The 20,670-nt window shown below is 40.7% G+C and overlaps 1 protein-coding gene and 1 pseudogene across 4 annotated transcripts in view; one reads left to right on the top strand and one right to left on the bottom strand.

Moving 5' to 3' along the window:
- LOC146978930 (lactose-binding lectin l-2 pseudogene) overlaps nt 1-20,670 on the bottom strand; it is a 451,990-nt pseudogene that overhangs the window by 287,190 nt on the left and 144,130 nt on the right. The gene's annotated exons all lie outside the window — the stretch shown is intronic.
- Nucleotides 1-20,670, top strand: part of LOC146978935 (CMP-N-acetylneuraminate-beta-galactosamide-alpha-2,3-sialyltransferase 1-like) — a 78,839-nt gene that overhangs the window by 12,205 nt on the left and 45,964 nt on the right. The window lies entirely within an intron of this gene.

The raw sequence follows: 20,670 nt of genomic DNA, 5'->3' as shown, positions 1-20,670 counted from the left end.
CCTCAGGACTTGCATAGTCCTATCAAATGGACAAGAATGATAAATAGGTTGTGGGTCAAATATGCAGCAGACATCATGAGAACAAATCTGGTGGTGTGGTAGAGGTGGACTTGTTTATGACATGTTGTGCATTCCTGTTAAATTATGCTCCGAAGCAAATGCATCTAGTTTGTAGACCACAAATACTAACCTGAAATTGAATAGATTAATGATAGGAGAATAGTTTGGAGTAGAACATAATTTATTTTATTTCTTTGTTTAATAAATAGGTTGCTGCCTTTTTTCAGTGGAGGGCAACAGCTTCTTCATCAACAAATCTTTCGGGAATTAAAAACCAGGAAGTTAAAACTTGTTTTGTGCGACCCTAACACACCTTTCTGCATCATTTTGAGACACTGAGTGCATCCTCTTGCATAATTAAGATGAACTGGATGTTATTTTTAGGAGGAAATGGTGTCTGTCTTGCCACCTGACCACACAGCCCAGAAACCTTGCAAACATGCAAATGAGCGCTTCTATGCACAGAATGGGAAGCTGCGGCACACAGCGTACAACGTAATATTGCTTTTGGCCTCTCTGTTTCTCTGATGAGCTTCTCTCTGCAGAGTCATTCATCTCAGAGGAACCTCCTGATCTTGGCGAGATCCCATGACTGGATGTGATTACAGCCTTGATAACATTTCAGACTGTGTTAACAGACTTAGAAATCTTCTAATTTCCTTATTTTTATCTGAACCCTAACACGCGTGAAGTCATAGTTGGAAAGAGAGTATAGTTTAGCACTGCTGGTAATATTACAACCAGAAAATGTCAGCATTTTTTTTATTATTATTATGATTTGCTTTAAGTTATTAGAATAAATTAATGAAGACACAGTCAGCTGAGATTTTTTATTTATCTCAGATCTATAAAGAAGCACCCCTTCATTTTAAATAGGTGGTTCCACCCCTATTCATAGGTCCCATTTTATTTTATTTATTTGAAGTATTTACCCTTAGTCAACAACCCAAACCATGTCAGTGTACTTTTACATCTTCTTATGGAGCCCTAACAGGTGAGCCAATCAGAGGTAAGACTTTAACTGTAACCTCCTTTGTGATTGGTTGACTGTTTTTGAGTGATTTAAGAAAATGTATTTCAGGCAAACACTAAGGAAATTCAAACTTTGGATCTTTTTTTATCTGTAAAAATTGCTGGGTCTGTAACAAATAAGTCCAGAAGGTGATTTGTAGGCTGGGTGCTTCTCTGCAGCTGAACAATTCTTCATTTATATTATATTATGACACATTTTGTCATTTTCAAAGAAAAAGAAAAATGCTCCTGTGATCTGGATTTTACACCTTAGCTTATACCTTAGCTATTTTGATGATATTTTGACTAAATGTTCAGCCCTAATAGGGAAAATTACTTTTAGGTACAATAAAAATGTCCATAATGAATATAAAAGGGAAGAAGTTCAGTATTAAATTATGTTAACCTCAGTGCCTCAATAGAGGCCATAGACTGTTAATACATGTAGTAAAAATAGAAAATGCCAGTGCGTAAACAGTAGCCTACAGCTGGAAATCTAATATTTGCAGCAAAGCGTGCGTCCGCTGAGCGAGTGGTGGAATTTGCAGCTGGTGGCTGTTCTGCACCTTTTGATTCACTTGTTGTGCTGGACTCACCCACTGAGTTTCACAGCATGTCAGACTTCATCTCATTTCTTACAAATGGAAACACAAACTAGTGCCTGTGTGGCTTTCAAACTGTGTAGTTTTCATTTTACATTGATCAAACAGCTAAATTCGCCTGTGAAGCTCGTGTCACAGATGTTACTATCAAAGCCGAGCTGTGGAGAAGAACACAGAGCAGCGGAAATGAAACAGACGGATCCTCACCTCCAGCTAATCAAATGACCCGAGTCCCAGGAAGAGAGAGAGAGAAGAAAAAAAAGTTACTTCACTGCTGGATCCAGTAAATAATAAATCACATAATTTTCTCATCATCCGAGTAAACACACACAGTCTCTTTGTCTGATTAGACCAAGTCATCTCATAGGGGCTAGTAATCAGCTTAAAGGATAATACCACCATTATTGAGCTAGTGATCTTCTGTATCCACCCCTGACGATTTCACACTGCTATCTATAAATATGAATTAACTTATTTTATTCCCCCTCGTCGCCTCTTGAGTCCATCAGAAGGCTCTGACTATTATTTTCTAGTTATAAACCAGTGAATGTGTGGAAAGTAAGCAAAATGAGAATCATCAGTCACTCAGGCTTTTCTTGACCATGTGGTGCTGGTGTTCTCACCTCCCCCTCATGAAAGATGTTTCCCTGTTTACACCTGCCCTGAGGGTTGAGACTCTGTTTCATGATATATAGTAATAACTGTGGCAATTAATATATTGACACTGATGGAATTGCAAACATTGACATGCTGAGGACGTTTGTTGCTGACAAATGTCATTTGTGTTTTTTATTGCAGCATAAATACAGACTCTCTCTCTCTCTCTCTCTGTCTCTCTCTCTCTATATATATACATATATATACACATACACACACACACATATATGTGTGTGTGTGTGTGTGTGAGTGTGTGTGTGTGTGTATTGATTGGACAAATAAAAGCCTTTAATCTGTGTAAGCTTATCTGTCACTGCCAATAGGTTTTTTCCTCCTTTAAGTTCCGGTCATTTAAGTCCATCCCTTTGATCACTATAGTAACCAAACCAATAGTAAGTCCAAAATGAGGCCTTCTTCATCAGAGGAACCGCGGCACTGATCAATACCTTCATTCTTGACCTTGAAACTAGTAATGTGACAAAACAGTCCCAACTCATGCATGAAATCATAACAGCTCCTGAGCTCACATGCAAACACATCCATCTCCCTGACAACCCACCAAACACCTATTGCTTATAAAAGCCAGAGAAAAGGTAGCGGGAGGACCTTGGGTTGTAATCATGTGTGAAGCGACCTGCTGTATATTCATATTTATCTGACTTTTGTGTAAATTGTAAGTAGGTTAACACTGTCACAGCGCACTACATTTTCAACAAGAGTGAAGAAAGCAGAGATAGGCTGAGCACCGGCTCCCTGTCCTGTCTTTTACAAATAGATGACAGATGATGAGTCGCTTTTCACCATGTCTTTTCCTGAACCTTAGCTAGGTCTGAAAAATACTGGCAAATGCTGCGCCTCTGATCCCTCTGACCCATGCTGTATTCACCATGAGCAGGTATTTTAGAAAAGCAACTACTTAAAAAATGTTGGCGGCGGATGATACAGTAAACACATGAATGTAAAACAGTGTTTTCAGAATATCAACCTTTTTGTCTGGCCTTTGGTTTCTAAAAACCTATAGCGGGCTTGTTTGAATATCATTGCAGCAGTGTATTCTGAGACTGCTGTGGTAGAAAGTAAAACTGAACTGAAAATTGCCTTTTCTTTCTTGCTGTATTAAATGTATCATTCCCATGAAAAGATCAAAAGTAACAATGCCTTACTCTTAATACGCCCTGTCTTCCCCTGTGTGTCTTCGGCACTCAGCCCCAAAACCCATTGACTTCCACTGATGGCTTTAATCTTTTTTGCAGCCAGGCATATACAGTACTATACCACATCTTTGAAGGGCTGAGATAAAATAAACTACAGTGCCCATGCAGCATTGAATGAACATGTCACAGTGCAAAGGTGTGACAGTCTAATGAGCATCATAAGGCAGAGAAATAAGATGAGGATACACAGACTTATGGGTAGCATAAGTACATTAGTGGTTTAGGTATTTTTATACCACTGCTAAGTTTAGGACGCTGTGGTTCGTGAGCACCTTTTTTTTCCCAATTCATTATAGCGCAATTAAAGACAGAATGAAGTGGTGCTGCTAATCAGTCTAATCAACGCAGAGAGATCGGATGTTGAAGAGGTGAGAGACATTAATCAAGACTCAACCTCTTCATACTTGATTTCAGAAAAGACTCATTGTAGAGAAACTAAAAAAAGAAACACCTGATGCAATGTAATCTATCTAAGGACGAAGAATTTAGCATCTTCCTCATTTTCTCATTAACACACACTGTGCTAAAGTAATGAACAGTGTTTACATCCATTGTAGGCTTTTAAATATCCCTGGTTGCTGCCAGACACATGTATACAGGGTTTGTTGCTGTTTTGATCTCCAATTTTTTCACACATGAGACATGATCGCAAATACTACAACATGATCAAAGGCTGTTAAAGGCTTCCTGTCAGCCATGACTACTTATTGATCGGTAGTATGGGCCGCGCATGGCCGCACATTAGAGTGGTTCCAAGTGTCAGTGGAACACATTAAATAAAGCTGTGTGGTGTTTACAGGTAGCATGGGCGTGTTAGAGACTGAAATCTCCTGGATCCAGGCTTTCACCTCTCCAGGCTGACTCTTAACATGAAATCACAATATACATCAACTTTGTTAATATTTTAGAAGGACATGGTCTCTGCCAAGACTCTATCGCACACAGAGGAGGTACAAATCTGTAAGATTGTCATAAACCACAGGCTGCATGGAGCTGAAAACCCATATGAATAAAGTGCAGACTATATTTAAAAAGTATTCCCAATACCTGGTGGAGCTGTATTAAAAGTTAATGTGAGAGGAAAGGTAAGCAGAGAGGCAAACTCTTCTTCAAACACCTGCAGAGCAGCCTCACAGGGTTCCTGTTGGAACCTTCACAGCCCCCCCCCCCAAAAAAAAACCTTTGAAGCGCCCTAAAAGCACCCACCCTTATTTACAGAGAGAAGGATACGTCGACTCCGAGTATGAGCTCCGGCAAGGTACGGCATGCCAAACAGCGCTGGCTGACAGAAAATGGAAAAAGTATATTTCCTGCGAAATATTAAAACTGCCTACCTCCCGAGGATAAGGCAGACCGGTACCTCGAGCTGATATTCTGCTGCTGAGAGAAATCCCCAGAAATCCCCCCTCCCACCTCACCCCACCCTCCTTTTCAACTGAAAGGTAGATTATGTAAGATTCATGTAATAGAGCACCCCCTGCAGGCACAGCAAAGAGTGACGAATCAAAACAAAGACGGGCCTCCCACTCTGTGCTCTACATTTATCAAGAGGACAGGATGCAGAATGCAAAATAAATACACCCCAAAAAACCAAGTCCTCAGCCAGGAACGTCTTAACCACAAATTACACAGCCAAAACAAAAAAGACAAAAACCTTTTCCCGGTGCAAATTCACAGTCTGAATATTATTATCCTACGACTGTAATACCGGCTACATAACAGCAACAGACTGCTGCTTGTTACATAGTCTGAGATAACACAAATATATATGTCGGCTTCATGAAATAGCATATCCAGAGTACACGTCGACTGATATTTAATAAGAAAGTGCAGAGCACAGTGGAGTGGAGGCCAGAGTAGCTGTAGACCCGAGATCACTGGAAAACTAAAAGCTCACCCACTAACAGCCATGTGGACTGAGATCAAGATGTAAACAACAGATTAATTTGCCTTTCTGAGGTAGATTTGCTGTTCACTTCAACATTAGTCTGTAATTTTCCTTTCTGTTGGTGTAATGACCTGCTATTACCTCTGCAACCCTCTGGCCGACTGAAGGCTTGTGGCTTGTGCACTTGGGATTTACAGTTGGGAATCCATCCATCCATCCATGACTCGGCGCTTCTGACGTCCTGTTTGGGGAGGATTGACTTGTATCTATAAAGATTGACTTGTATCTTGGTGTATCTTGAGCAGAGAGGGCCTGCAGCATGTGATATGGAACTGCAAAGATTGACTAGAAAGGGAGTGATTTTCTCTGGAGTGTGTGGCACATATGGATTGATGGAATATGTTGACATTAGGGGTTAAACTTTTCCACTGTACCATGAGGTCAATGTTTTTACTTTTGGTTGAGATTCTTTTTTTTTCCTTTCTTTTTTTTTAAGTCATTCATTTTTCCCAGAGGATGAATCATAAGGATTTTGTATTTTGATTTGCTGCCACCAGCAGGTTGGAGTTTTAGGCTTTGAGGTAAGTTTCTTGCAGCTGGATGGATTCCAATGAAATTTGTTACAGATGTTCATGTTTGGTAATAACTTCTCATTTAGCACTGTTCTCAGGCCAGATTTGTCCAGACACCAGAAGAACTATTCTTATTCACCTACTGAACATTTTGTTTACTGCTGATCTGCTGAGCATGCTTAGTTAAGATAATGCTTATATCTGCTAAACATCAACACACTAATAACAGCCTCAGAAAGTTTCTAGAAAACTGTATCTTGGTCACAATTCTTAAAAAAAACAAGCTTTAAGGTCCAGTGTGTAATAATTGGCAATGTTTATTGGCATTATCTGAATATACTACTCATAGTGTGAGTGTAAGTGTATAATCGCTATGAAATAAAATTAGTTTGGTTTTCATAGCCCTATAATTCTTCTTCCATATATAGTAAGGGTCTTCCTTTAGAGAGTGTCGCCATTTTGTGCCGCCATTTTTGTACGGCAGCCCAAAAGGAAAATCCAGCCAGCCAGAGAGCGAGTTTTGCATTCGTGAATAAAGGAGTAAACAGCAGACATATCGTAAAAAAGTTAAGATCGTCACCTCATCGCTCCATGCTCTTCAAATACTCCCAGCCATCCCAGTTGTGGTAAACAAGATTTTTGTCCTTGGAGGCCACCGTCGCTTTGCCGACAGGAGCGAATGAGTGCTGCAATCTAAAATCTGAACAATGTCACGGTTTCTCCCCCATTTTACACACTGGACCTTTAAGTAATCCTTATTATATCAGATTCTTAAACAATCATTAATTGATACTGCATTTGGATTCAAATATCCAGTACCTTGAGACTGTGTCTTGTGCAGGAGCCAGTGTCAAAGTATTATTGAGTATTTCAGTTGACATTGTTCACTCACAAGTTTGTGTTTAATCAAAGTGACCAACTGACTCACAGAGAACCAAGTAGTATTCACAGGAGTGTTGGTTCATTTCTGGGGCCAAAGGCAATATATACTAAAGCTGCCATGTGCAGTCAGCTGTGTGGACCGTACTGGATGGACACTCGGTGGTGTTTCATAGTGAGGAGGAAGAATGTGAATCATGAGGAATATGAGAGACATTATTTCCATTAATCTCAAAGTGGGGTGTTTGTCATGTTGCTCTAAGCCTCGTTAGTGCAGAATTAGAACATGGCGGACTGGGTTCTTATGCCATAGCTAAATTACAGCTGATCCAAGGTGTGTGATGAGGACACGTCCGTAGGATTTGGTGCACAAGAAAGGTAATTATCCAGAGGGATTAGAGCCCAGCTAATACTTGGAAATGTGCTTATTTGTCCATTTGATAAGACATGGAAATACTGTAGCTTAAAATGCAGCGCTGAACAGCAGACACAGGTGATTTATTTGTCTATTTATTTCCTTGTTTGTTTGTTTAGGGCTTTTACATTGGTGATTGTAAAATGTGTCTGCCGGCTGTTTGTGGATGTTATTTGGTTTGGGTAAATGGACTCGATCGGTCTTTGACGTTAGCCGGTCTGGCTGTCAAACATATTGAGCTATTCAAAGAGTTCATCATTTACTGTCACTAACAGACAATTCCCAGCCATTATTAACCCAGTTTTGAATATTCATGCAATTCATTATATTTCATAATTATTAACATTGGTGTTATCAGATTTAATTACCCTACGAGTGAGCCGCCTGACAGCTTTAATGCAAAAATATTGAAGGAGCAGCAAAACAATATGCAGATTTCTTCTTTTGAGTAAAAAGTGCACAGAACTATCAGCAAGCCCTGTCACTGTCTCACACTGAGCACTTTAAAGAGAAAAGAGACAAAATATTGCTTAGTCAAAACCGAGTAGCGAGAACAAACTCACTGTTTATCATGAATAATTTTGTTTGAGGATGAAAGTGTAAAAAGCGCTGGTCTTCACCACACGCAACATTTAGATTTCTGCCCTTTTTTAGGTATCAGCACTGTCCTGATCCCTCCGCTTTATGAGTCGCACACTGTGCCAAAAGAAAAGAGCTCTGGAGAAATCAAATGGGGTGAAAATGTATCCTGTAACCTCTCCTCCTACAATCCCATAGCTCAGCCAGGGGAAAAAAAGTTCTGTTTGCACACTTTCTTTTTGCTACAGAATGAAATACATTTATTTGACTTTTGGTTTGACATTTATGCAAAGTACTCCATCTGAGGCTGAGTGAGGGATTCGTGGAGTTTAGGTGAGTGGAGACAAGTGCAGCAGAAACATCCATCCACTCCACATGGGCTGAAGTGACATGCTGGCAAATCACTTTGAAGCGTTTGGAGTTAAAAAAATAAGATGGACGTAGTATCTTTCCAGGGCTGCTCTTACCTCTGTGCACTGAAAAAATAAATAAAAAAGCATTCCTGTTTTCATTCAAATCAGGCAATCTGAAATATAATCACTTCTGGATGATAAAACTCACTGTGTATCAACAGGCTTGGGCTTCACTTTCATAATCTGAATCCAGCAGCGAGCCAACTCATCCTGTTTGAGTCCTCGTTTTTTCTCCTGTCACATACACTTAGTGAAAGCTTTCAACATTTGTCAGAATGTGAGTTTGGAACATAAACATCAGAGGCGTTCTGCGTTTCATCAGATAAGCGCGCGCTGATGTTAAATGTTCACAAGCAGTAGCTGAAAATTCAATTTTCAGTCAAAGACATGACATGTTGATTAAATATGAATCTGCTGAGATAACAGGTGTAACACACTTATTTTTTCCACACACTCTCCAGTGGAGGTATAGTCTTGACTTATTTTTAGCCATGGGGTGGTTACATCAGTCCATTACTAGGCACCAGAATTGTTTCACTCAAATATTGAATGGATATGGACATATTGTGCATGGTTAACTGCTGTTATGATAACTGTCATCATGTTGCACACATGACACCTTCAACTGCTATGACATTGGACACTTAAAAACACTTGAATATAGAGATATATTTGTGGTTTTAAGAACCAAAAAATATCTAGTTTTACATCTCCTCTCTCATGTTTCTTTCTGGAGCTCTGGTTAACAGGTCGTTGAGCCAATCAGGAGAGAGGAGGCTCTGAGCCACTTTCTGAATGGCTGGCTGTTTTCTGAATGATTAAAGGTGTTAGCTACAAGTTTAATTCCTCCCAGCCAGTAGGTGTCGCACTCACACTCGCCCGCTCTCGCTCCAACCTTCAATTGTAGGTTGCCAGGTAACGCCTAAAGGGAGGGGCAAAATCTGACAAACCCGCAACATCGGAAATGTTACAGTACCAGCTGACCGTTAGTTAGCATTAGCATTAGCACAATGCCATTTTCTCCACAGAGCTATCAGGATCTGCCCCCCCTGAGTTCCGCCTCACGTGACATCAACGTGCTAATGCTATTGGTACAGAGATCATTTCAGCCGATGTTGCCAACGTAACCAAATGTTTATAATAATTATATATTTTGGACCCATAAAAACATTATACGTTATAAAACAATTATTTACATACTATAAAAAAATCTGGAAAATGAATAGCCTACTTTTATTCTGCACCTCTCTAGATGTTTTGTGGATGTATTATTTTTGAAAAATTAATAGTTTTAATGAAAACGTTATAGGTACAACCTTTAAATAGCTAGTCCTTAAAAGTTTTAAAGCAGTTTAGTGTTTAGTGTATCTCTCAGTGGACTGAGCTGATACGAATGTAGACCATAGACACCTAGAATCAATATCAGGCCTTTTGTAACTTCATGGTGATTTTTAATCATCAGGTTCAAATTTTGTTTGTATTTATAATGTATATTAGTTATTATCTATTATAAAACACAGAGGCTTCATGTATACTGGACTATTATACAATAATAACAGAAGGAAGCTGAAGGAATGTTGTCACTGTGAACAACATGCTGTTAACTCTGGTTGTGAACTCTGTACTGTAAACAGCCTGCTCAGTAAACAGAGATATCGAACATCTCCAGTGAGGCGGCCAGCTGTGCTGAGCCTCTCAGCACAAACACAACATGGGATTAGAGGGAATCACTTTGATCAATGTGATTTCTAATCCATTTTCTAATGGCTTCGTGTAATTGATCCAAAGGTAAAAGGTCACAAAAACACCTTTACCTACGCGCTTACTCAGGCATTGTGTGTGTGTATGTACAGACAGAGAGAAATGTAGTGATTATACCCTCACTGTAATGAGGCTAATCAGATAAATCTAAATGATAATATTGCAGCCAGAGTCTTTCCTCTATTAGGTTAATATTGATCACTTGAGTGTATGTACCTTTGCTCAGTGGCTGAGTACACTGGTTCTTTTCTCCTGCACCATCCCAGACCCCTCCTGTGGACCCCCTTCAGTCTGCTCATCCCCCTGGTGGATGATGCCATCACTCAGCTGCATGGCCCTCCCTCCCATTAAGATGACACCGATAGCACTGCGCCTTTAACAGCGTGCTGCAGCCATGCAGGGGCTCCTGTGGTGCCCCGGATTACAGACTATCTTGCCAACAGCCTGCGGTTGGTATGAGTCCAGGGGCCACCTCAAGGCGCCGTCCCGTTATCTCTCATTTGCTGTCTTATCTGCAGTTTGAGTTTCACATCATCCATAGTTAAAGAGAGGCTCCAATGAAACCTCAGTTACAGGATTCACCACTGCTGAGAGCAGGGATGGCTTAAGGTGATGTCTGTATGGATTCATATTAGTCATCCAGGTAGTGAGATGTCAAACATAGTTTAAAACAATCCAGCTGAGGAATTATTAAATGGCTGAACAGCTTCTTAAAGTCGGCTGTCAGCTGAAATTCCTCTGCACTTGTCTCCATGGAGGCACCACGTCTCCTGATGTATGAGGACGTGTTTAATATAAGGGAAGGAGCGACTTTACAGCAATAAAGTGCACTTGTCCTTATTCTCTGAAGGAAAGAACTGAGGTCATGTAGACAGATCCGTGCAGCAGATGAAACTGCATCTGAAATGCAACATCTGAGAAAAGTTCTTGCTTTAGTTTAAAGATGCTGAGTGGGAACTAGGTCTGCAAGAGAGGGAAACAATGAGTCGACATCATTCAGACAATAGAAATACAATGGTAAATGACTTTGCAGCAAAAGATGCAGTATAAAGTTCCTTCACCACAGTTCTTCACTCAGCACAGCAAACACAGGAGCAAGGAGCAGCAGTGTGTGATTTTTCCATATGATTTTACCCCTCAGTGGCATCCTGCCTGGATTTGTATTTCCTCTGACTCCTAATGGCTTATAGCAGGTACACTCCAGTGAATTAAGACCGAGGCGGATTGTCATATTTAACAGCAGTAATCTCGTCTCAGGAGTTTTCAAAGTTTTTTTTTTTTTGCTGACTTATTTTGCTACTGACTTTATTTTACAATTTGACTAATATTTACGCACATTAGCTCACATCAATAACACACTCGGGGTTTGGAAAATATTTTCTCTCTTTGTTATTTGTAGTCATTTTGTGCCGCTTTGTGTATCGTGTCTCTTTGTAGTTCTGCAACACTGTGTTTTGTTTTGTTTTGTTTTTTTTGTCTTTGAACTGAACTATGTGACTTTCCAAAAGGAGATTTTAACAGTAACTTCAACAAAGAGTTCGACCCATTGCCCCCCTGAGACCCTCATGCCCCTGAGTCTGAGCCTGGTCGGCAAGGTCGGTTATTCATCCATGTCTCCAGCCAATACTCACAAGTTAGTTTCTTTTCTTTTTTTTTTAACATTTCATGAGAAACACATTGGCCTCGGGTCTTATTTAGCAGCATTGTACTGTATGGCAGTGTCCCTCCTTTGTTTCTTCAGAAACATGTGCTTTGTATTTACCATTTAGTTCCAGTGAAAAGCCTTTTAGAATAATCTGTTGTTGATTAAATAGAACCATCCATGAACCTGAATAAACAGGAAATCTAAAGCCTGTGTGTCATACGAGCCGACGGTTTCTGTAGAATAGAGCTGACAATGATTCATACACGGTGAACAATATTTCATGTGACATCTAGATGGAAGAATAGCAGCTATCGGTGATCATGCTCATTAGCGGCCATGATCTTTTGGTTATGCACTTTTCCAAATTGCACACACCTGCATAATGATTAATGCAGCAATTACATGTGTCAGTCTGCTTCCCTCGCTGCACTGACACCGGAACTTTGTCGATTTTCTGAGAGGCAGAATCGTTCCTTATTGTGTCCATTTGAGGACAGTTTTTCGATGTGTCAGGACTTTAAGTAACAACTACCTGGAGTGGTTTGTACGTTTCACATGTGTAAGCACAAAATGGTTTTAGGTTATAGTGATGGGATGTGTGCTTTTTGAAGGTTTAGGAAGTATCTTATATTTTTTATTTTCTGCATCAGTGAAGGCTCTACTAGTCTTCTACAGTAAGTCCTCTAATACGCATTGTGTATGTATTGTAGTTATTTGTTTCATCATGTCTTCATCAAAGCTAATAATTAAAGTTAGGACATTAGCCATATCAATCATTTTTTTCTAATATTAAGACATTATTGACAAAGATATAGATAAAGAATGATAATGATATACAGTAGGTAAATAGCCAAATGAAAACAATCTAAAAGACCCTTCATATAACAATTAGAAGATCTGTTGAAGTGTTTAAAGGGATGAACCTATTTGTAACGTGTTTTCTGCCATTTAATGTGTTTGTTGTGTTTGGTGAGGTCTGTGACTTGACAGCAGCTTTGGCCACTGTTGTTGCAGAGGTTGCACTTCCCGCTGCAGTTACATAATATATAATGTATAATCATTCCATCTGAAACTATAGCCTCAGGTTGAATTTGCCTGGAATTGTCCTTTAACACTGGTGTTGTTTTCCACCTCTGCAGACAGCTGTTGGTGAGCAAAGAATCCGTCTGATGCTGAACTCAAAATGTTTCTTCCAGACTGGTCTGTCAACAGCTGTTAATGCTGATGCTAAGTATGTAACTGTAGTTTAGTAACAGCAAAACTTACAAATAGCTCCTTCAAATGTAGAAATCTCCCTTTAAAGTGAATCTTCTAATAACATGGTGCTGCTGCTTTAATGTCATGTTCAGCATGCTTCTGCCAACGCAAACATGAAACTATGAAAGTGGAAAGCCGCGGTCAGTAAATCCCCAACTTGTGTGAGGTATGTAGAGTGGCAGTTAAGGCAAACTGAGCAGTCTTTAGTGTTTTATTGTAGTGGTTTTATATGGAACATGAGAATTTGATCCAGAAAAACTTCAGTGAAGCTGATTTCATAGGTCAGGGACATTTGCTTTGATTTTGTGTTTTGTGTTTTTTGCAGAGTTTCAGCTTGAAATAAATGAGAGTCTGCTGACAATAGGCTTTTGTTTTTCTTGGAAAGGTTAAATTATTTTGTCCACAACCTTTATTGAACGTTTGATGCCTTTATTTTCTACTGTATTATTTTTTGCTGCAACTTGTACTAGTCTATAAAGGTCAATTGGTGGCAAACTGAATGTTAATGCATTGTTCATTAGACCTTGACTAACAGATTTTATTAGTGGCCGACACAGACTAATTCCGCCACGTACTGATCCCAGCGCTGCCACCATGCTGATGCATACAGAAACAAACTGGCTGTCCGTGGATTTCTGACACAGCCAGAAGGCTCTGAGTCCAGCCAACGGTCCACATGGTGGCCCATTCTTGACGGCACGGGATGGGGTGGGCAGTGGGGGTCCGCATTATTAACAACCTGCAGTGGTCCGATAACACTGTGGCAGTAGATTAGACAGGGCAGAGCTGGCTGTTCTTCCTGAGGAGGTTCAGGTTATTTAATGCAGCCTGTCTTAATCCCACACTGTAACTGAAAGGTCTGCCAAAAAACTCCATCTGTTCCCTGCATATAGGCTCCTCCGATATATAACTTTCTGAAAGTTTTTTAAAAAAGTTTCCGGAGCTTTTCATGTCGTTGATTTTGAATGGGAATATAAAAAAGGAGCATCTGTGGTTGTAAGTATTTGTTGCTTCTTCGTAGAGACATTAAATAAATATATGGCTCTACGAAGAAGCAACAAATCCTTGGGGATTCATTCTCAAAGCATATACTGAGCGTACTGTACTGTATGTCAAATTCCACAAAGTCAAATTGTGGTATGGTTTTCATCAATTTCTCTTGAGGAACAGAGCAATTTGTTAAATGCTGATAGAAAATATCTCCTCCTACACAAGCATGAACACAGTCTCCTCCAACCCTCCCTGCTCTGTTACTGGCACACATACCATGCCACATTCTCATAATGAGGGAGCTAGTTAACAGCATGCAAAACACTGCAAATGTTTTTGGCTCAAGAGCTTTCTCACAGACACGCAGATCTGCAGCACTGCCACAGATCCATAAGTAACAGGAAGTCAGTCATTTTAATTGGCAGCTGGCCTTACGTGAGGACCACCCAGTCAGGGAGACCACAAAAGAGTCCAGGGGCCTCATTTATCAAAGAGCGTGTAAAAGTCCTCTTAAATGTTCAGTACGACGGAAAGGCAAAATGTGCGTACGACCAAAAAATATACACTCTTTTCAGATCTATCAAACTCCGCGTACACACGGCTGCACGGTATTTCCCTTGATAGATCACACCGGACCTGAGAAAAGCGTGGATGAGAACACGCCTCATACCCAGCCCCCTAAACGGCCCCATACAACCATATGTGGTCAATGCAAATCAGTTACGTGCATATTAAGTAGCCATGTGCACTCTGGAAACGTGTGGAATGACGTCAGTGGAAGACGGTGAAGACAACAGACGGACAGAGAGCGGAGAAAGAAGCGGAATTTCTCTGAAAGCGAGATACACGGTAACACGGCAATATCAGTCAGAAACATCATCTTGCATTGAAAGGCTACAATAAAAACAAAAAACTCCCAAATCTAAATGAAACAGAGCAGAAAGAAGAAGAATCATATTTATTCTGCCCCTTATTTTAGATTATGTCATAATAATTTAAAGCAGGGTTTCCACTGCCAGTCAGTACTTTGCACCCCTTTCCACTAACCCCCAACTTCCGTTCACTGGAAGATTTGATTTTCATTTGTGCATAGCTATATATTTAAAAAAAAAAAAAAAAAAACATTGAAGTCCACCAGTCTGTGACTTTTCCTAAAATGATGTTGGGCAGCACCCATTTTTGTTAAATAGGCTACAATAAATATTATTCACACAAAAAATATCGATCATGTTTTCTCATTTGCTTTGATTTGCGCCGACATTATTGGGCTTGCTGCTTGCTTGTGTGTGTCCAGTCTGGCTACGTAACACACGCACGTCGCAGAAATTATTTTCCAGACTGGACAGACGGGTTGTGGAAGAGGTGTAGCCTACATGCAGGGGAAAAATATCAATATGATATCAAAAGAAAACGAAATTCGTTTTATAAAGCCAGTATTTAGGAGCAAACTAGTGTAAATGCACAGGGGAAAAATCTGAGTCGCTGTGCTTTTCATGTAAAGTGCCGACGTCAACACGTGTGCGGTGGTGGGGGGGGGGGGTCATGATCACCACCACTTGCTACTTCAAACAGTGTCCGCGCTCCTCTCTCCCTCGCATACTGCAGTTCTCTGACTCTGCAGCGGTGTCGCCAATTCCTCTTGTTCTTCAAAAAGCGTGTAAATGCCGGTACGCCATGGTCGGACTGGTCGTAAATTTTTGCTCTTACTCCCGACAAGTTTTGGTTTGATAGATCCCAAATTAGGCGGAGAAAAGTGCGTACGCACAAAATGGGGGAAAGAGCGTGTAAAAAAGCGTGTATCCACAATGATAAATGAGGCCCCTGGGGCCTCATTTATCAAAGAGCGTGTAAAAGTCCTCTTAAATTTTCAGTACGACGGAAAGGCAAAATGTGCGTACGACCAAAAAATATACACTCTTTTCAGATCTATCAAACTCCGCGTACGGCTGCACGGTATTTCCCTTGATAGATCACACCGGACCTGAGAAAAGCGTGGATGAGAACACGCCTCATACCCAGCCCCCTAAACGGCCCCATACAACCATATGTGGTCAATGCAAATCAGTTACGTGCATATTAAGTAGCCATGTGCACTCTGGAAACCTGTGGAATGACGTCAGTGGAAGACGGTGAAGACAACAGACGGACGGAGAGCGGAGAAAGAAGCGGAATTTCTCTGAAAGCGAGATACACGGTAACACGGCAGTATCAGTCAGAAACATCATCTTGCATTGAAAGGCTACAATAAAAACAAAAAAACCTCCTAATCTAAATGAAACAGAACAGAAAGAAGAAGAATCATATTTATTCTGCCCCTTATTTTAGATTATGTCATAATAATTTAAAGCAGGGTTTCCACTGCCAGTCAGTACTTTGCACCCCTTTCCACTAACCCCCAACTTCCGTTCACTGGAAGACTTTGATTTTCATTTGTGCATAGCTATATATTAAAAAAAAACAAAAAAAACATTGAAGTCCACCAGTCTGTGACTTTTCCTAAAATGATGTTGGGCAGCACCCATTTTTGTTAAATACAATAAATATTATTCACACAAAAAATATCGATCATGTTTTCTCATTTGCTTTGATTTGCGCCGACATTATTGGGCTTGCTGCTTGCTTGTGTGTGTCCAGTCTGGCTACGTAACACACGCACGTCGCAGAAATTATTTTCCAGACTGGACAGACGGGTTGTGGAAGAGTTGTAGCCTACATGCAGGGAAAAATATCAATATGATATCAAAAGAAAACGAAATTCGTTTTATAAAGCCAGTATTTAGGAGCAAACTAGTGTAAATGCACAGGGGAAAAATCAGAGTCGCTGTGCTTTTCATGTAAAGTGCCGACGTCAACACGTGTGCGGTGGTGGTGGTGGTGGTGGTGGTGGGGGGGTGGTGGGGGGGGGGTCATCATCACCACCACTACTTCAAACAGTGTCCCGCTCCTCTCTCCCTCGCATACTGCAGTTCTCTGACTCTGCAGCGGTGTCGCCAATTCCTCTTGTTCTTCAAAAAGCGTGTAAATGCCGGTACGCCATGGTCGGACTGGTCGTAAATTTTTGCTCTTACTCCCGACAAGTTTTGGTTTGATAGATCCCAAATTAGGCGGAGAAAAGTGCGTACGCACAAAATGGGGGAAAGAGCGTGTAAAAAAGCGTGTATCCACAATGATAAATGAGGCCCCTGGTTGGTGAGTTGCACTGAAATTGGAAACTATACTTTAATAGATTTTTTTTATACCTCGCTATTAGGGATTTTTAGCTTTTATTTTGAATTCCCCCTGTTATATATTTTATGAAAGAAAGAAAAAAACTGTTTTCAACTGCTCCAGTTTGCCGTGTCAATTTGCTGTTGCCGTTGTTGCCAATAATGTGAACCGAACACTTCTTTCACTGTTTCATATTAAAAGCTGTGTGGCTGGTGGAATACTGTCACTTCCCTGGGAGTTCTTTTGATGGGAAACATCTGCAAGAAGCGCAGCAGCTGAATGGGTATAGCATGGAACAATCAAACTGATTCGATTCACGATGTCAGGTAGAATAATTTATGAGTTAAAAAAGCAAATGTAGATAGTTTAATCCTACTAATGGCACATTAATTGGCAGCTCCGCCTTGACTTACTTCTACAGAACAACAGTAACGCAACATAGGTTCTGACCAGCGTAGCTGAAATCTGCATAGAGCTGCAGGGCATGGTGTTGATTCTCAGTTGGTTCAATGATATTAGAAATGCAGGGTGTAGTTTGACTCAGAATGGATATTGACCTGAATAAGACTAAGATCTGCAGTCATGTTAGCAGCTATGTGAGGCGGAACTTAGGCCCAGTGGCGCTCTGAGCGAAATGCTGATACGTAGCTACACTGTGCATACAATGACGATGCTAACATGCAGAGGGTTTATCGTGTTCTTTATAAGTAGCCATGGTGACAAAGACAAATTTCCATAAATGCAACTATGGATGACCTTTATCTTATCTTACCCCAGCATTTGCTAAATTCACCCACAACTCAACGTTTGCTAATTAGCTCTTAACACAATTTCAGCAAACTGGCTGGTGACTGGTGGAAAATGTCAGTAGTTTTTCAGTGATGTGGTTGAAAACTGATTAGACAAATTTAAACCTTGAGCTGTTGATGTCACCAGATAAAATGTTAAGGGATCACGGGATCAAGTGATTATACTCCATCCTGTGGGACATGAATGTCTGTACAAAAATGTCAAGCTCATAATGATGCAGAGAAAAAGTCAGGGCATCACCGCAGTCATTAGAATACATTGTCGTGGGACCTTCGCTGTCTGTACAAATGTTTGAGGGAATGTATCTTGTACTGTAGATGATTTGATATATTTAAACTGCTTACACTAAAAAATAAAGGTCAGAAATGTAAAGCTTGGGTGGCTGGGCTGGCTAAGTGCTGACTCAGTAGCTAACATTTCAGTTTTGTGGTAGGCTGATGTAACGGACAACTTGAAGACATCTTAAATGAGAGCAAACCAAATAAATCAGTCCAACATCTGAAAGAGGCACAGATTACTGGAGTGTTGATTCTCAGTGGATTCGGTAGTATGAGCAACACTTCCATATTTCGTGATTTCAATGTTAACAGAAATCTCGAAAGAGCTTCACCCATCAGACCTACAGTATAGATGTGTTACTAACTCAGCACTGTGGTCTACTGTGTAAGATTGAGATCATGGGGGTATGGAGGCTTTGTTCCAGAACAAAGCACAGAGCAGAGAGTGAACAGTGACAGTTAAATGTCAGCGCTCAATCGACAAATCATTGGTATTGATCAGCAAAGATATCCATTCCCTGTAGATATACCAGTATGGTCACTGGGCTGATTGGTTCTGTATCTGTTGGGTATAACCACATTGACTACCTTTACATGCAGTCAATATTCAGGTTATGATAATTATTCCAGTTTCTGAAACATTCAGAATAACCCGTTTACATGCATGAGCAAACAGGGTTATTCCTGTATAATTGTAATCAATTGGGATATCCCGACCAAAACAGTGGCGCACAGACAACGTCTCGACGCACGGAGAACACCATGACGCAACGTGCGTCATTTCAGCTTCTTCTTCCTGTATCCAACACGATCTCTCTGTACTTTCTACCGTTTACAAAAGACATAATGTTCATGTCTTTCACCACACTTATAAATTGATTTGTTTCCTCCTTGCCCCAAAAGTGTTGTGTTATCTTGCGTTTCTCCATGTTTACAACAAGTAGTTCCTGTACTCAAAAGACCAAGATTCCTTGTGAATAGAACATGCACAGAACACAAATTAATTTTCGATGGGAATATCCCGATAGGTGTATACATGACCAAATATTTGGGTTAGAAAAGGTGTTGGCCATGCACAACCGGGTTATTGCTAATATTCTGGTTATGAAAGGGTTATTGACTGCATGTAAACGTAGTCATTTACTGTTCAGTTCAGTATAGCCTTGTGGTGCGTTCAGGGAACTCCATCATTAGGGAAAAGTCATGGTTAAAGGAAACCATTACTGGCTTTTGGAAGAACACTTCATACCAGTCCTGATCTTCTGAGTTAAAGACTTTGTACCGTCCATCCTTCATTTTCAGTCCACTGTAGGGAGACCACGCCACCTCCCGCTGTGCCATGTTACTGAACATAAACATGGCTTCTTTCAAGTATGAACAACCAACCAATGCTGTCGATCTCTGGAGAGTTACAGACTGCTTTTCATGTTCATCCTGACAGAAGTGATTTTTTTTTTTTTTTTTTTTTTTCCGAATGCAGAAGTGGATCTGGAACAAGATCATAGACAGATTGAACTCCTCAGTGGATCTGACTGACATGCCGATGGAGAAATCACTCAATATGGACAAAAAAAACCACACAGCCCCGTTGATGTACTGTAGTGACAGATCTGTCATCCCGCCTGATGTCTGAATGATGATTGTCAGGAATTAAACAAAGACAGCCTCCGTGTGGCGTGCAGTTGAATGGGACCGCTTGCACTTGGAAACACTCTGTTCTGATGTGTCTCATTGTTGTGCGCCAAGTCTCTTGAAAGCCTCGGAGGATACTTCCACACTGTGGGCTACTTGTTTCAATGTGTAGACGGTTCTCAGCAGACGTATCACCTTGGCCTCTGATCTCCTTTTGTGGCTCACATTTTCACATCTACATGAAGAGGAAAATGTAGCCCTCTGGTGAAAATCTGCTCTGGAAAAAAACAAAAAACATCTACGATCGAAAAAACTCTGAGCATGAAGAGCCATCAGCATCATGGCAGACATATTTATGTTGACAAAAATGCAAATGGACTGGTTTATTTCATTCGAGGCCTCCCCCACCCTCCACCCTCCCCAGCACTCATGATTAATGGGAAAGACATTGCCTTTTGGATGGAGAACTTCCTTGACAAAACACATTAATACTGAGGCCTGTTTTACATTCTTTTTCCAGGCTGGATCTAGCTATCAGCGAAAGTGCAGGAAAAACAGTTGCCTGCATGCAAAATGGCCTCATCACCACATTAGAGATAAAACATAGGAAACTGGGAGCGGGGGGGGGGGCAGAGAATCACTGGTATCATGGGAGCGCGTATTTTGTGTTGACAAACGCGCAAATCGTCCTCCCATTTCATTCCATCAGAGCCATCCCACATCTTCCGCTTTGTTAATGATTAATGAAGCAGACGTCTCATTTTGGACAGAGGACGTGCCTGACAGCACACATCAATAAT

Source organism: Trachurus japonicus, chromosome 11 (assembly GCF_045865225.1).
Source record: "Trachurus japonicus isolate A0001 chromosome 11, Traja_1.0".
In the NCBI taxonomy this organism is placed as follows: Eukaryota; Metazoa; Chordata; class Actinopteri; order Carangiformes; family Carangidae; genus Trachurus; species Trachurus japonicus.
This window is presented reverse-complemented; position numbering and strand designations above follow the sequence as displayed.